The sequence below is a fragment of the Panthera pardus genome, unplaced genomic scaffold (genome assembly GCF_024362965.1).
Source record: "Panthera pardus isolate Hobbes unplaced genomic scaffold, ASM2436296v1 HiC_scaffold_25, whole genome shotgun sequence".
Taxonomy (NCBI): domain Eukaryota; kingdom Metazoa; phylum Chordata; class Mammalia; order Carnivora; family Felidae; genus Panthera; species Panthera pardus.
Window position 1 is genome coordinate 30,830,547 of NW_026526821.1, and position 16,839 is coordinate 30,847,385.

At 47.3% G+C, this 16,839-nt stretch overlaps 2 long non-coding RNA genes across 2 annotated transcripts in view; both read left to right on the forward strand.

The window, feature by feature from the left end:
- The window catches only part of LOC109274749 (uncharacterized), a 78,084-nt gene that overhangs the window by 28,917 nt on the left and 32,328 nt on the right, over positions 1–16,839 (forward strand). The gene's annotated exons all lie outside the window — the stretch shown is intronic.
- On the forward strand, positions 4,450–10,643 carry LOC128773488 (uncharacterized). Its single transcript, XR_008417769.1, has 2 exons — positions 4,450–6,565; positions 9,508–10,643. It is a non-coding gene; the product is annotated as an uncharacterized LOC128773488 (long non-coding RNA).

The following is a 16,839-nucleotide window of genomic DNA, read 5'->3' on the forward strand; positions in this document are numbered from 1 at the left end:
CTGATATGATATGTGATTGCATGAATGAATCTCATAGACGTTATGTTGAGTGAATGAAATGACAAGTCAAGCATACATACTGGATGATTCCATTTCCATGGAATTTAAGAATAAGTGAAACTAACTGCTTAGCTTTAGAGTGAGAATGTTGACTGGGAAGTGGCTGGAAGGAGACTTCTGGGGTACTGGAAATGTTTTATAGCTTTCAAAAAAATGTTTATTTATTTATTTTGAGAGAGAGAGAGAGAGAGAGAGAGAGAGAGAGAGAGGCAGAGAGAGAGGGACAGAGAGAATCCCAAGCAGGCTCCAGGCTCAGTGCAGAGCCCAACGCGGGGCTCAATCTCACAGCTATGAGATCGTGACCTGAGCTGAAATCAAGAATCAGATGCTTAACTCACTGAACCACCCAGGCGCCCCATGAAATGTTTTATATATCTTGATCTGGGCGGTGGTTATATGGTTATACGCCCATGTAAGAATTCATCAAGCTGTAGACGTAAGATTCCTAAGAGTTGCACACTTTGTTATTTGTGGGCTGTATCTAATAAAAGGGCAGAACAAAAAAGATTCTTGAGAAGAGACATGAGCCTTTGGGGGTCGGCATCACCTTAGTGTGGCTTAGTTTATCTGCCTTTACCAACAAAGCGATGGGAATGCAGGCCAAGTGAGCACTGTCCAAGTCAGTTCCTTCTGAATCTGAGACAAAAATAACCACGTCTCAAGTATGTTCTTTCCTTTTTTTCCAAATGGGAAAGGCACGGGCTTTTTTTCACATTCCCAGCCAGAGGGAATCTTTCTCAAACTTTCCATAGAGATTCTCCTTTGGGCAGACACCAAACATGGACATTTTCCACCAGGGAAAAACATGCTGGGGAGTTACAGGCTTCTGAAAAAAAAAAAAAAACAAAAAAAGGTTTGGGAAGGAAATTATGGCAGAGCCCCCTCCCCAACCCAGACTGTCCCCAGTCCTCCGGGAGCCACACAGCGGCTGTGCATTGTCACCGTGAGGGCACTGATCAAAGGGTCTGTGACAATGCTTCCGGAGGACAGGGGAGGGAGAACGGACTGGGTCAGTTAGCGGCCAGGCTCCAGCTTGCTCTGAGCACTGGGCCTTTCCTGCCTTGTGGGAAGTTTTTCATTCTCCATCCCCCACACAAATGGAAGGAAGTCACAGATATTAAAAAATAGAGTGTAATGCAACATATAAAATGTGGATAGTGGATGCAGTGTTCCAGTTCTGTCTGGCTCTGTCCATCTCTCAGACGTGGAGAAGAAGGCGCCTGGTTTCCAGGCTGCACTGCCTCTTTGTCCTCCCTGGACTCATCACTCCTAGCATCTCCTCCATTGTCCAGCCTATTCATTTCCCTCCTTAGCACCTTAAGGACCGGGGGTGCAGACAACTCTTTAGGAATCACTATGTAAGGCAGGCACTGTGATAGCCTCACGAGGAAGGTTTTCTTTTTCAGGTGAGGATGCCAAGTATAGGGAAGAGAAGTGCCTTGCCTGAGATCATGCACCTGAGAGATGTCAGAGCCAGGATTTGATCCTGGCTGGTGGAATCCAGTGCTTGGGCTCTGGCCACGGGACTCAGCTGCCACAGGTCTCTTTTTTTTCCTTGAGGAGGACATTGCTGGACGGCTCCATTCGATCCTATCTCTCAAGATAACATTTTCGTGAAATATTAAAAGAACGGAAATACAAAAATCCACGATGAATACAATATTAAAATGTTAAATAAAGGCAGGATCAGCATGGCTGATTTTCCCTTTTGCTTCAGGCTCAAATATGGCCCTGTTAGGCCAACTTATTCCCGGAGTCCTCACCCCATGGCCTGCCCTCAATACGTGATAGTGCGTCCAAAGCCCAGCCTTGGGCTGCTTGTTCTTCTTTGCTCTTTACCGTGTCTTGTCCTTGGACCTCTCGGATGGATGATCTTGTACACCCTTAGTTTTCACCTCAGCGTGGGGGAACTCCAAATTCTCCATGCCCAGCTTCAGGTACACCACTTCCCGTAGGTTTGTGTCCTGTATTTCCATTGATCTTCCAGAATCTCCCGCTAAACACTGCTGACCTCCTATAGACATCTTGTCCTTAACTGAATTCATCCCTCCCTCCCTCCTGTCCTCAGGTCTCTTTTGGACTGTCCTGTCGGTCAGCGGCAGCAGCCTCGTTTGAGATCATCTGGCTCCACTCTCATTGCCATTTTCTATGCCTATCAAGTCTTGTTGGTGTTTATTCTTGAATACCACCGATGGCTGCCCTTTCTTCTCCAGTAACTCTTGAACTGGCCACTTGCCGGGGGTGGGGGGGGTGGTGGTGGGAAGACGCAGAAGAGGGGACCTATGAGCACAACGATTCTTCTGAGGTCCGCAGCTGTAGTGGGGGCTGTAGGGAGGAAGGGATGAGTTCACTTAGAGCTGTGTAGACCAGGCAAGTGGAAGTTGGAAGCAGAACTAAGCACCCTATTGTTGAAATGTCCTCTCAATCTTTTATTGTGTATTCTAGGGACTTGCTGGATGTTAGAGAAACAAAGACTGAAAATCAGTTCAGTGTCTGAAAAGCTCACAGGCTGATAGGAGAGACTGACCCACAAGTCGTATTCCACAGGAGTATGCCATCTTGGGGGGGGGGGCGGTCACTGAGGAAGGAACAACCAATTGTGTCTGAAAAGATGGCTGGGAAAGTTGCCCAGGGGAGAGGACACTGAACTGGACTTGGTGTCGATGTTGGTCATTATAAAGGGGAAGAAGATGGTGAAGCTCACCAAGGTGGTAACGATGGACGAGAAGACTCCATCAGGATGGGTGGAGGTGATGGTGCTGAGGAAAATACCCTACGTTGGTGCCTCTGCTGGTAATAGTGTGGGCACTGATATGGGCCATCCCAAACCAGTCTAGGGACTCTCACAGCCATGGCTTGTGGTTCAAGGTACAGTTTATCTGTGCCCTTTGCTTGTTCAGTGAAGAAGCATTCAGAGCTCAGACATTCATGTGCCTTGCAAGCAGAACATGAAGATAATCATTTTTTCTGGCTATTCCTTTAGAGGGAGTTGCTTGCTCTGGGATTATAAAGAGATATTCTTGCATCGGGCCTTGACTTGATTTTAATCTGAATAAAAAGTCACTAAGAACTGAGGAAAGGGAATTTTCACACTAATTACTGGTTGACCAGCTGGCACTGATGTTGGACATCTGGTCCCCATCCCATCTCTCCCTATTGCAGAGCCTTCTAATTCAGCATCTATAACTTGATGTGTCTGGGTGCCCCGGGGGACATTTGTGCTGGGTCCAGAGAGCTTGTGGGAGATTAAAAAGGGAGCTGGGGGCACCTGGGTGCCTCAGTCGGTTGGGCGTCCGACTTCGGCTCAGGTCATGATCTCCGTCAGGCTCTGTGACGACAGCTCACAGCCTGGAGCCTGCTTCGGATTCTGTGTCTCCCTCTCTCTCTGCCCCTCCCCTGCTCATGCTCTGTCTCTCTCTGTCTCAAAAATAAGTAAAAACATTAAAAAAAAAAAAAAAAGGGAGCTGTACTTCCTACGCTCTTCCAGCCCTAGAACCCCTGGTCCTGGTGACTGATAATTCCAGAGAGGCTTCCTCTCCCCCCCCTTCCCCTCCCAGATCTCTCCCATTGGCTCATCACATGCTTGAGGTCTTGCCATTACCGCATCATTGCTTTGGCTTTGGTCCTGCAGCTCCAGGAAACTGAAACATCCTAGTAACAGAGTTTACAGGTCACTGTCTCCTGGACCACTATATTTTAATGGTGAGGAGGATGGAAGGAGTGCTTAGAGTCTGGGTCAATTCTTGTTGCTGTTTTTTTTAATGTTTATTTTTGAGAGAGAGAGAGAGAGAGAGAGAGAGAGAGAGAGAGAGAGAACATGAGTGGGGGAGGGGCGGAGAGAGAGGGAGACACACAACTCTTAATGGGTCAATTCTTAATGAACGGGACTGGGTGAGGATGTGTGGCAACTTCTTTGAGGCCTGATGGGACCTCTGAGGCCTGATGGGAGGTGGGGGAAATGCCCTACATTTGGCCCGGCGTTTCGGGTTGAGCAAGATTTGGAGGTGAATGAAGGGGGTCTCTGTTTGCTCGAAGGCACCAGTGGGGGGGGGGGGATCCCTGCAGGGGGAATGATCAGAGACCCTGTGGATGTACCGGGAGTCCCTGCCTTTCGCCGGTGTCCTGCTGTCATTCTCCAGAGTGACCTCTCCCCCTCAGCTCTTCTCATCCCAGCATGCTGTTCGTGTGTAGACACTGGGTTGCTTTGCATCCTAGGAGACTGATATTCCGAAAAATCTTAGGGGAAACCCAGATATGTCTTTGCTTATAATCATTTTTAGAAAAGCTTTAGCAAGGCCCACTTTTCTGTCACCACAAAGGCAGTCTAACCTGGTTTTTCTTCAATAATCAGCCATAACTTCTAGCTGTGTCTCCACATGAAACACCTCGTCCTGGTCTCCTTTCCAGTGGCAAGAAGCCAGGCCTTGAGACTTCAGAGAACTGAAAATTCCAGGGCTGGAAGTTCCCAGGTGCATGCCACCTGGCCGAGCTAGCTGTCCTGTGGTGGAGGGTGACATTTGTGTTGGAATCTTATAACCAGGCTTGAAATTCAGGAAATCCTGAGAATTCATTGGCCAGCTTTGAGTTATCTTCTTGAAATCATGAAATAGAAATTGGGAACAACATTTCAAGCATTATGAGTCTCAGACTGAGTCCCCTAGGTCAGCTGGCATGCCTCTCAGTGGTTTGCTCACAGACTCATTTCTCTTCCTTCACTGGTCTCTGCTCTAGGTTGTAGAGAACTACATTTCCCAGGCTCCCTCATGCTGGAACCTACCTTGTGACTGCGAGTAAGTTGGAAATTTACACGCCGAGGGCAGCTTTTAACTAATGACTGACCGAGGTATCAATATCCCAGCTCCCCTGTCCCTGATGTGACCTCCTGCAGTACTGATCCAAAGTTACTCCCCTGGCACTTTGGTTGATCTCACACCCTAGCCTGGCCCTCTTCCTATTCCCATTTCCTCACCCCCTGCCAGAATCCACCCCATCCCTGACCATTCACAGGTATTCTCATCACAGGGGAAGACAGAAACATGGCTCTGATTCCTTCTTTTTCTAACTTCCCCCAGTCTGAATCCATTTGGCACCTGGGCCCATACTGTCGTTTGGGCCATGTCTAAGAGCTTTAGGATAAGTTCCTGAAGGAGATCTTACACTCCTTGTCTCCCCTGAGATGCCCAGCAGGCCTAGGACACCCCTAGAAGCACCGCTTGTCAGAAGTGGAAGGCTGTGGGGGTCACTGAGACCAGAGGAGGAAAACAAGCCTCAGAAAAGCTAAGGGGGCATGTTGACTAAAGGACACTTTCTCTTTTTCTTTTGACAGAGATGTGTAGGGAGACATTGCATCCTCATGATAGTCACTTCTTTGTTTATTGAGTTGTTGTTTTTGTTGTTATTATTACTCTTGCTTCTTGGTATCCTGAGGGGCCCCAGGCCTTTGGGCACATGTGGTTGGGAAATTTCCTGAAGCCGTTTCAAGCTGGGCAGGGAGGTGAGTGTAGGCAGCAAAGTAGATGGAAAATCACAGCAGGGTTTGAGGCATGCGCATGGAGTCCAGTGGGGGCCTGAGCATTTAGCCCAGCCTTACTGGGGAAGGGGGCAGAGAGCGCTTCCATGATGAAGTGAAACCTGAGCTGAATGTTGAAGTTAAACAGGGGTTTTCAAGGTAAAAAGAGGTAGTTCCCCCCTCCCCCCAATTCAATAGGCAACCAACACCGGATATAAAGATGATGCTTTTTTATTTGGAAAGAGTTTTGCATAGGGGTATAAGAACAGAGTTTGGGGTCAAATGGGATTTAAATCCTGGCACCATCACTTCCTCTCTGACCTTGAGCAAGTTCCTAAAACTCTCTGAACCTCAGTATCTTCAACTGTGAATTGGGATAATAAATCCCACCTCACTGGCTGGTCACCCAGTTCAAAGGAGATGAACTGACTTGTATTAAGCACTTGAAAAGTGATAGCTATGACGTTCCCCTAGTGAGCGTTGAACTTTTATCATCATCAAGTGAATGTTGACAGTTCTCTTACTGTGTTCAAGTGTTGAGTGAACCTATCTTGTCCCAGGCACCCTCATTTGAGAGGACAGAAGATATTATTCCCTGGACTACAGACTCAGAGGGAAGAGGGGACCTGCCCACTCTCACCTTGAGCTGGGTTCCCCAAGAAGCAGGAGCCAGGCAAGCATGTGAGTGCAAGCACCTTACTTGGGAGGCGATCCCAGGAAACACTGGCTAGGGAGCAGGAAGTGAGACAGAGAAGGGAAGTCAGCCCACTGCAGGAGGTGTTTTCAGTCTGTTACCATGGAGGGCAGTGGGGCTCAGCTCTACAGGAAGCCCTGGGAGGCAAGGTAGAGTGCATGTCTCAAGGTTACCCCAGCCAGAGGGGATTGCTGCATCGTCAGCCACCAACTCCAGTCGTGGCTGAGAGCCGATCCTGGGGCGTTTGGCGTGTCTAGCCGGTGCTATAGGCAGCACAGCGGACTCCAGTGGCCAGGGAACAGGTGGGTGCTAGCAGCTGGGTGTGGGGTGTGGCAGTGCAAGTGGGGGTTATCAATAGGACACTGTTAGTGTCACTTTCCCTGGCGTCATGGTTAGGGAGCTGAGTGACTGCATGAATGGGGATGGGTGCCCGGGAGACAGGATGGGAGTCTGAGGACAGACGGAACCAGGACAGGTGCTGTATCTCCGTCTGGCACTTACGCTCTGCCTCAATGAGCAGGCTGGTTGGGTGCCCTGGACAATTTAAGCGATCTGTTTAAGACGCTCTTCCCTTAACATGGTGGTTTATGAATAACTGTTGAGTTGATTTTACCACCGTTGCTTCATCAAAAAGAGAAAAGAAAATATTTGACTTACCCCCCAGAGTTCTCTGCCTTCAGCCCCCCTTCTCCTGTTCTCAAGTTCCCTGCCAGCCCCCTCAGATCCAGAGAAAGATTATTAAACATTTCTACTTGCAATTCTCATATGTAAGTGCCATACACATGTTTTCTCTGTCTCGTGCTATGTATTGTGACCTGACCCTGAGACAACAATTTGGATCCAAGGGGGTTATTCGAGATAGTTGTTTGGAGGTTATCTGGGGGACTCTGGCAGGAGTCACTCTGAGGAGTGGGGCGGTGAGACAGGGAAGGGAGAAAACACCAGTGGAGGGCATTAACGGGTTGGTGGGGGCCCTCAGGAAACCCTGTCCTGCTGGGGGCCTCTGCTCGAATATCCCCCCGAGGGGGCAGGTGGCTGGAGCACTGCTCCCCAGTGCCCTCCCTCACTGGGTGAGGGCTGCCGCTGAGGAGGTAACCCCGGGGCACTTCTGGCATGCTCTGTGCCCAGGGGAGCCCCTCCCCCATCAGACAGTGCCCTCAGGTAGACATGCAGGGTGGGCTGAAGGGGGTGCTCTCTGGAGGACGGAAGGAGATGCTCTACTAGGAATATAGAGGCCCTGGAAGACACCTGCTTTCCTCCTGGTGAAGGCACAGCCGCAAATGTGAATGACTCATCAGGCCACTCCCCTGCCCAAGCAGCTTCCATGGATCCCTATCACTTATTTCGTCCGAGCTAACTTCCTGAATTCTTGCTGTTCTGGCACCGCCTGATGATTCTTTACCCTCTAATCCATAAATAATGATAACCACAGCAGAATGCATAATTAATCAAACCAACATTCCTGCTTTCCACACCATGGGCACAGAGGGAGCTAATGGATACTTGGCTGCTGGACTAAATTGCTTTGGACCTACCTTGCCAGCCCTACGCACAGCTAGCTGTACCCTCGTTCCCAGCCTTGCTCACCCCCTCACCCCTTCTGACCCTGCAGGCCTACTCTCCTCCTTCTGCCAGTGCAGTTCCGTGCATTAGTCAAGGCCAACTTGTAGATGCATCCCTTCTCCTGTTCTTCCTCTTCTTCCTACACTTGTTCTTACGTAGCGCATGTTCATAAAGGTCATATGTCAGGCCAGGGGCTACTGGCCATCTGGTTAGATGTTGGCTCTTGCTGCAGGTGTGAACTTTGTCTGCCCAAGGCTGGGGCCCGAGTTTCTTCTCTGTCCCGATGGCACAGCCATACATAGGGCCAAGTGCTTGATCAGTCCTCTGTGATCACTGGCGTGAGGGATGCTGGCAATATGATTATGAGGACCTTAGCGGATGCTGCTGGTGCCCACAGCCATGCAGCGTTCACTCTGCACCCTAAAAGCTGCTTATGGTGAACATTGGGACTCTGCCCCAGGACTTCCTTCTCCGGCTGGGGAGCGCATGTGGCCTGTGTATAGGACAATCAAGAAGTGTCCGAGAGCCACAGAGCAGGAAAGACACCTCGACAGTTTCCTCATCCTCAGTTGAGGTAACTCTGAAGGGTGTTCTGCATGATCTCCCATGCTTCCACAATGGGGGTAGCTCCAGAAGCCTACGGTGGTAACTTGCTGGATAATATAACCCATTTGGAGGGATTCTTTCTCTCTTTCTTCAGTTCTGAACTCTCCTGCGAGTGTTTCCTGCTGTCACTTCTTCCCAGATTAAACTTGCACTTGAATCCTTATTTCAGAGAGTGTGTCCAGGGTCACCCAAACTATGGAGATGGCCTCGACATGAGAACCTGTGGGTGTAAGGTTTATGAAACCTTCTGAGATTGTTGGGGTTCACTGTGCTCATGATGAGAGCTGGGAGACAATGAGTGTTGAGGGCCTGAGGGGATGCACTTGGAGGTAGGTCTGAGGTCAAGGGAAGGGTCAGGTGGGCCTGGGAAGCAGGGTTTCTCAGGGTAAGCTCTTTGCTAAAGAAGAAAGAGATTGAAATGAACTTGGGGTGACCCTGAAGCTTGTTAAGTCCTGAGTATTGCCAAAAGACGTGCCTTGACTTGAAAGTTTACTACAAAGTAGTTTGGATATTGGGAGAAAGTACCACTTTTGCCAGCCAAAACCCACATCTTCTTTCTGAGTCAGAGTGGCTGGTTGGGTATCTTTTACCAGGGGATCTGCATACCTTTGTCTTGACACAGAACTTGATCTGTTCCTCACTGAGGGAAACTTGAGTTGGTGGTTATGACCTACCCCCTGGGGCTATGGATGGACTTCTGACCCATCTCAGACTTACCTCCAGTCCTGGCCTCAGAGAACACCCTATACTGGCCATAGACTGATTTTTCCCACCCCAGCCATTAGACTAACTTGTAAGTCCAATTTCCCATATTGTTCCAGAAACATACTATCACCTCAAGGAGACCAACAAAGACAGAGTGGGTCCCTGAGTGTAGCCCATCCACAGCTGGAGCCCTGAGGGCACATGATCTCAAATTTCTTATGGGGTAGAGGGTCTACTATGACCTGAATTCTAGGGGATTCTATAATCTGACCTTGGCAATGAGGACCAAAGGCTTTCATGACTATGTGAATTTCATTTTTCATGCGTCCATCTGTTCATCCTGAATCTGGAACACTTTTACCCATTGAAGGAATTAAACAGGAGTTGGAAAGAGCTCAGCAAGACCAGCCAAAGACTCAAAGAACATTTGGCTCAAGGAAATTCCAGAAGAGAAAGAGCTGGTGAAAAGGGAGGCTGGAATCCTGGCAGCTACCTCCCACCCAGAGCAGGGAGGGTGGTACAAGCTGCCAAGGGAAAGATCCAGGCCAGGCTGGGAAGCTACCTTCATACATGGGTAAGGATAAGAGAGGCAACGGGACTCCATTCTCCAATAAAGTGAAACAGAGAAGCAACCAGCTTTGTTGGGGACCGGTTAAAGGGGACCCTGAATGTGTGCTGAAGAATTTGTTTGGTAGAAAACCTTCTGATTGGGACAGAAAGGCCCTGGTTTTTTTAATTGCAGTTCTTTAATTAACAAGATGGATAATTTTTTGTCTTTCGTGAAATTAAAGAAAATTGAATTCTATCATACATTCTGAAGAGTGGACAAAAGTGTACTGCTCCTTGATGAATTTTCACAAACTGAACTCACCCGTGTAACCAGCACTCAGAGAAACAGAATATGATTAGCACCTCCAAATCCCCCACCTTGTGCTCTCTTCCCAGTCACTACCTCCTCAAGGGTAACCACTACCCTGACTTTTTTTTTAAGTTCATTTATTTACTTTGAGAGAGAGAAAGAGCATGCATGAGTTGGGGAGGGGCAGAGAGAGAGAGACAGAGAGAGAGAGAGAGAGAGAGAGGGAGAGAGAGAATACCAAGCAGGCTCCATGCTGTCAGCACAGAGCCAAATGCAAGGCTCGATCCCACGAAGCATGAGATCATGATCTGAACCAAAATCAAGAATTGGACACTAAGCCAGCTGAGCCACCTAGGTGCCCCTATCCTAACTTTTAATAATGTAGATTAATTTTGCCTGTTCTTGAAACTCATATGAATGGAATTACTCAGTGCATATTCTTTTACGTCTGTCATTTCCCCCTCAACATTGTGTATGTGAGATTTATCCACATTGTGTGCAACAACAGGCCATTCTTTTTCATTGCTGTACTGTATTTCATTTTATGGTAGACCATGGTTTATTTGTTCATTCTGCCTTTGAAGGATGTGTGATTCATTTCCAGTTTTTAGCTACTATGAATAAAGCTGCTATGGCATTCTTGTGCATGTCTTGATGGATATATGTTTGCATTTCTATTACACATGCTCCAAGAAATGGGATTGCTGGGCCATAGAATAGGCATGCATTTAGCATTTGTAGCTAATACAAAGTAGTTTTCCAAAACGTTTTCAGCAACCTCACTCTTACTAGCAATGTACGAGATTTCCAATTGCTCTGTATTCTTGCCAATACTTGGTACTTTTTGTATTTTTCATCCTTGCCATCATAATGGTTGTGTAATGATATGATATTATGGTTTTAATTTTCATTTCCCTTATGACTGATGGGTTTGGGCACCTCATATGTTTATTGACCATTTGGTTACCCTCTTTATTGAAGGGCTTGTTCAAAACAAGCCTGTTCAAAACTTTGGCCCATTTTTCTATTGCGTGGTCCGTCATTCTCTTATTGATTGCCCATAGTGGCTGTGTGATTTTGAACAAATGTCTACCCCTTTATAGGCCTTTGATTCATCACATTGTTTATGTTGTTATTGTGGAGTTAAATCGAACCTCTAAGGCTCTTGGGTGGGTCCACAGTCCTGGACTTTCAAACGACCTTATTTCATTCCTATGGCCCCTCTTAGGCATGGGCAAATGACTCAGCCTGGTCCAATGAGATGTTTATTGAAGGCTTTGGGAAAGCAAATCTCTTTCTTCTGGGATTTCTGAATGTGAGGATGACGTCAAATGATGTTACATTGGAGTTGTTCTTATGGTCTTATTGCCATTGACCCACGAAGACATGAAGAGATGCTCAGAGTGAAGCCAATACCAAAGAAAGCCAGCAACATGGAAACAGGGAGAAAATATGAGAGAGAGAGAGAGAGAGAGAGAGAGAGAGGATTGATGCAACCATTCTTTTTAGTTTTTCTGTGAGCCAGCATTGTCTTTATCACTTAAAAGAGGAAGAAAATTAGTTTTGCAATTGCTATTGATGCCCTCCCCATGTTATCCCTTTGGCACTCACTATTCCCTTTCCCTCCTAAAGCTTCCTGCTATAAGCACTTGAAACTGTTTGAGGATGTTCCCCAGTTTTTGGAATTGCCTTATATAAGGCAGGCTGGAATGCTGGAGCTTAGGAGTCTTGTGAGTAGCCCTGAACTAATGGCAGATGAGAGTTGGTGGATAAACACTCTAGCTTCCTCTCCCTTATGTGGGACACTCTGATGTGTGCTCTATACAGTCACTAAGAACTCTCCAGCTGAAGTGAGCTCCTAGTTTTTCACTGTGGTGACCTGCTCATGATGTCCCCTGCATGGGCAGCCTTCCCTGCTTTGTCTTACTTTCCCACTCCTTTCTTGGTGCTGTCTGACATCACTTCCCAAATAAACCACTTCCATGGCAATTCTTGTCTCAGGGTCTGCTTTTGGGAGACTCCAAACTAAGATAATGAAGGAACTAGAATTTAAGCCACAGTTTCGATGAGCATTATAGAATCCAAGTTAATCTAATGCAATCAGGTTCAGTTTGAGGGCTCTGTATGGAGCTTGAGTAAGTCTCTGAGGGTCTAAATAGTTTAAAGTCATCTCTGTCTTCAAGAGACCCACCAGTTTGGTGAGGAGATAAGCTGCCCGTGTAAAACGCTTGAATAAATATATTTTAGAATTCTGATGTTGGCAGGGAAGGGGCCCTGCTATGGGGGTATCTGGGTATAAGTGGCTGGAATCGCCAATTTTATGGCTCCTGAGAGTCCAGAGACTTCCTACCAATTTCTTCAAATTCCCAACAACAGACTGGGCGCAAAGCCCATAGTCACAGAAATCTTATCACACACAACATTTTGATAGTTTGGCAGTTTTAGGGAAGGTGTGGAAAACTATGGAAGTGACCAGGTCTCTCACCTCACAACCATGTCCCATGCTGCTGAAGCCATACCTTCTTGAGCTCTACCTCCCTCCAGAGGACTCTTCTTATTGGGTGCTACCACCAGGCCGTTGGCCCAAGCTCGGTTCTGATTGTTTCTTTCCTGCTGGAAAGCTTGCCGGGCTGGCCAGCCTTCTCCAGAGCTCTTTGGAAATTGGAGTAAATAAATATTGGCCATTCTGAAAAACTGAAGTCTAGATTGATCTTAAAGTTATCTTTGATCCCCTTCTTTCTCTAATCCTCCAAGTCCAGCATGGTGGCAAAACTTATTGGCTCAACTTTCATGACATTTCCAACATCTGAGCACCTCTTACTTTCTCCACTGCCACCAGCCTGGCTTGAACAACTGTCTTCTCTGGTCTTGATGAGTGCAATTGCTTTTCCCACAGGTCTCACTATTGCCAACCTCATTTTCCATACTAGAAGCAGATTTATCTTTCTAAAAGTGTAGGTCACATCCGTATGTAAATTCTTCTTTGCTCAAAAGCCACTGAAGGCTCCTTATCTCATTCAGAGTAAAATATGGAGCCTTTCCATGACGAACAAGGCAGGCGTTCATCACCACTCTGACCTGAGCTTCTACTGTTCTTCTCTTTGCTCACTCTGATTCAGCCACACTCCCCTCTTGCTGTTTTCTGAACCTGCCAAGAAAGGTCACACCTCAGGGCCTTTGGACTTGTTACTCCCTCTGCCTGGAATGTTTTCCCTCAGATTTCAGCCTGACTCATTCCTCATTTATTTGGGATCCTTACTCGGAGTGACTTTCTTTGACCATTCATATAAAATAGCATCCCCTACTAGCAGTCTCTAGTGCCTTATTCACCCACTTGATATATTAAATATATATACACTGAAAATAATTGGTTTATTGATCGTTTTCCCCTAACAGTATATCAACTTCTTAAGATCGAGGGATTTGTTGTTTTTGTTGGGTACTGTAACCCCGGTGCACATAGGATACACATAGAATATTTGTTGAATAAGTGAATGAATTTCTTTTTTTTTTCCAAATAAGAACTTTTTATTTTTTTATTATTTTATTATTTTTTTAATATGAAATTTATTGCCAAATTGGTTTCCATACAACACCCAGTGCTCATCCCAACAGGTGCCCTCCTCAATGCCCATCATCCACCCTCCCCTCCCTCCCACCCCCATCAACCCTCAGATTGTTCTCAGTTTTTAAGAGTCTCTTATGGTTTGTCTCCCTCCCTCTCTAACTTTTTTTTTTTCCCCTTCCCCTTCCCCATGGTCTTCTGTTAAGTTTCTCAGGATCCACATAAGAGTGAAAACATATGGTATCTGTCTTTCTCTGTATGACTTACTTCACTTAGCATAACACTCTCCAGTTCCATCCACGTTGATGAATGAATTTCAAACTTGAGAAAATGTGGGGCTCCCAGGGCTGCTCCTGAGCCTTGATCTACAGAAATAACACAATGGTATAATGAGAATTATGATGGCAAGATTTATTGCCTGGTATGGGAGCACAAGTGAGACCATGCATCGTTAGTATTTAAATTAATCCGTAGTCCTTACCTACTCAGATTAATGGTAATCCAGTATTTTTCTTTGGGCCGAATTATACCTGAGCCACCAGGGATTTTCACAGTCCAGTGGAGCCCATCCTGCTTCCAGAATCCCTACAGGTAGAATTGAGGAGTCTGATTAGTCACTGGCAGATTCCCTTTCCCTGATGCCTTCCACAATTCGCTCTTCCTTCAGCAAGACTTTATTAGAAACACGGATGCAGGGAGAAGGCCATGACTCATATCTGTGGAAGACGGTCGTCATGTTTCAGCTTTGCTTTCCTTTCAAGTGTCAGATGTGGGCCTCCAGCACCTTAGTTCCAGGGGAGGACATCAGGCGATGTCTACTTCTGGAATCAGTGCTGCAGGCACACTGGCATGGCTGCAGTGGGGAGGTGGAAATTAGCTGTGACGTGTGGGCTTGGAGAAGCGTAGGCTGGACCTCTTGTTTCCCGCCTTCTTGATCAGGCAGCGGGTTGGTCAAAGCAGTTAAGGCAGATGGCTGTTGAACTTATTTATAAATGTCCGTAGGAGCAGAAGCTTCCTTGCAAGGACACTTTCTTCTCAGCCCGCTGCTGTCTCAGTTCCAGGACCTCTGGGCTTATCTCCTATGAAGACGTCACACACATGACCGACGTGTCACTTCCCCCTCTTTCCATGACTGTGTTCCCTGTCGCAGTGGGAACGCTTGCTCTGCTGGGCTGCACTGACCTTCGGATCCTCACGACCCCTCCCAGGGTCCAGACGCTCGACGGTTATCGTGAGGTTACAACATGTGCATTTTCATTCCAGCGATCAATTGTACGATCAGCTTTATGTTCCGGAGTTTGACCAGGCTGATTGCCAGGATGGTGGCCTTTGAAGGGATTTTTAAGGTATTTCAAAACACTGGATATGATTTTACCTTACGTTAGAGACCAACCTCCGCAGATGTGACCCCGCTGTGTGTGTGGCAGATTTATAAGACACTTGCCAGCAACTCACTTAGGGAAAATGTGGGGTGTCTTTAGTTTCTTGGCTGTTTTCTTATCTGAACCCCCACCCACTCAGTATTGGTCGAAGGGAGCTGGTCTCCCCACCCCCGGTTTTATTTTTAATTAAAATTTTTTTTTAATGTTTATTTATTTTTGAGAGAAAGATAGAGAGACAGAGCATGAGTGGGGAGGCGGCAGAGGAAGAGGGAGGCACAGAATCCGAAGCCCACTCCAGGCTCTGAGCAGTCAGCACAGAGCCTGACGCGGGGCTTGAACCCACAAGCCATGAGATCGTGACCTGAGTTGAAGTTGGATGCTCAACCAACTGAGCCACCCAGGCACCCCTACTCTTTTTCTTTTTAAAGGTTTATTTATTTTTGAGAGAGAGAGCAAGCATGAACAGGGAGGGGCAGAGAGAGAGGGAGACAGAGGATCCCAAACAGGCTCCATGCTGACAGCAGCAAGCCTGATGCCAGGGCTCGTACTCAGGAACCATGAGATCATGACCTGAGCCGAAGTTGGACGCTTAACTGACTGAGCCACTCAGGTGCCCCTCCCCACCCCCCAGTTTTAGAACTTACTATGCTACAATATCTTATCCAGTTCCCTTTAACTAATGCCTGGGATCTTCGGGATAAAATTGCTTCCACCCTCAGCTACCCTGCCTCTTCTTCCTTACATGGATTGGGGTGTATGGGCAAAGACTCATGTGCCTTTGTAATACTGGGGAAGACAAGGATTCTGAGGTCTTTCTGAGGCCCTCTGGCTCCTCTGTCCTTGTTCTGGTTGTCATTTACCCTTTAGATCTCTCCAAGTAGCCCCAATGTCTATCACCTTCCAGATTCTTCTATAGAAGGCAGCACATGCTCCTCTTAATCTATCTGGAGAATACATCTCCCATTTTTCCAACAGCAAGCTTCCTGACACCACCCTCTTCCAGGAGCACCCTCCTTCCCTGCTATTTTGAGTCCCAACCCCGGGTAAGGAGCCAACGGCACACCATCTGAGAGTGGGAGCTCGGGAATCAGGCAGCAGCCCCCAGCGTGAATCCCAGCCCTATCACCTGTAGGCCATGTGGCCTTGGGCAAGTCCCTTTTGCCTCTCTGGGCTTCAGTTTCCTCATCGTTAAGTGCTGATAATACTATCTGCCTCTCAGGAGCATGAGGATTTAAATGACACCGAGTGCTCCACACATTTGCTGAATGAATGAACTAGTGTACAAAATGAATGAACGAACACTTGTGGGTGTTATGATGTTAAAGTAAACACTCTGGCCAGACTACCTGGCCTCTCCTCTCTTACTACTTTTGAGTAAAAACTCCTCTTTGTCTAATTGCTTTTCTCTTTGCTGTAAGTTGGTTTATCTTCATAGCAGATGGTGAGCTCTCCAAGGGTAAGGACTAGATCTCCTCCTATCTCTCCCTCAGCTTGGCAGGTGCTCAGTAAATGGTCACTAGCCCTTGTGTCCTATTTGGCCAAAATGACTTCTGAATGCTGGCATGGAGAGGCCAGGCCTGAGATGAGCCCTTGGAAGTATCAGCTTCTGCCCTCCCCAGCCACCTGGAAAGCTCGCTCTTGCGTCCTTGATATGGAAGCAGCTCAGAGTAGTTGAGACATTAACCTGCATGTGGGGTGAAGATAGGAGAGGCCAGGTACTGGGCTTAAGAACCAGACACACCGGGCCAGGAGAGAAACACCAGGGCAAAAGAAGTAGATGAAAACTCAATATCTGGTTTGTTTTAGTGGTCAAATGATGAGCAAGTTGTGGGCAAGACCGTGATCTTGATTTACGGGCAACCGATGGTTACCAGAGGGGAGGGGGGGGCGGTGAGG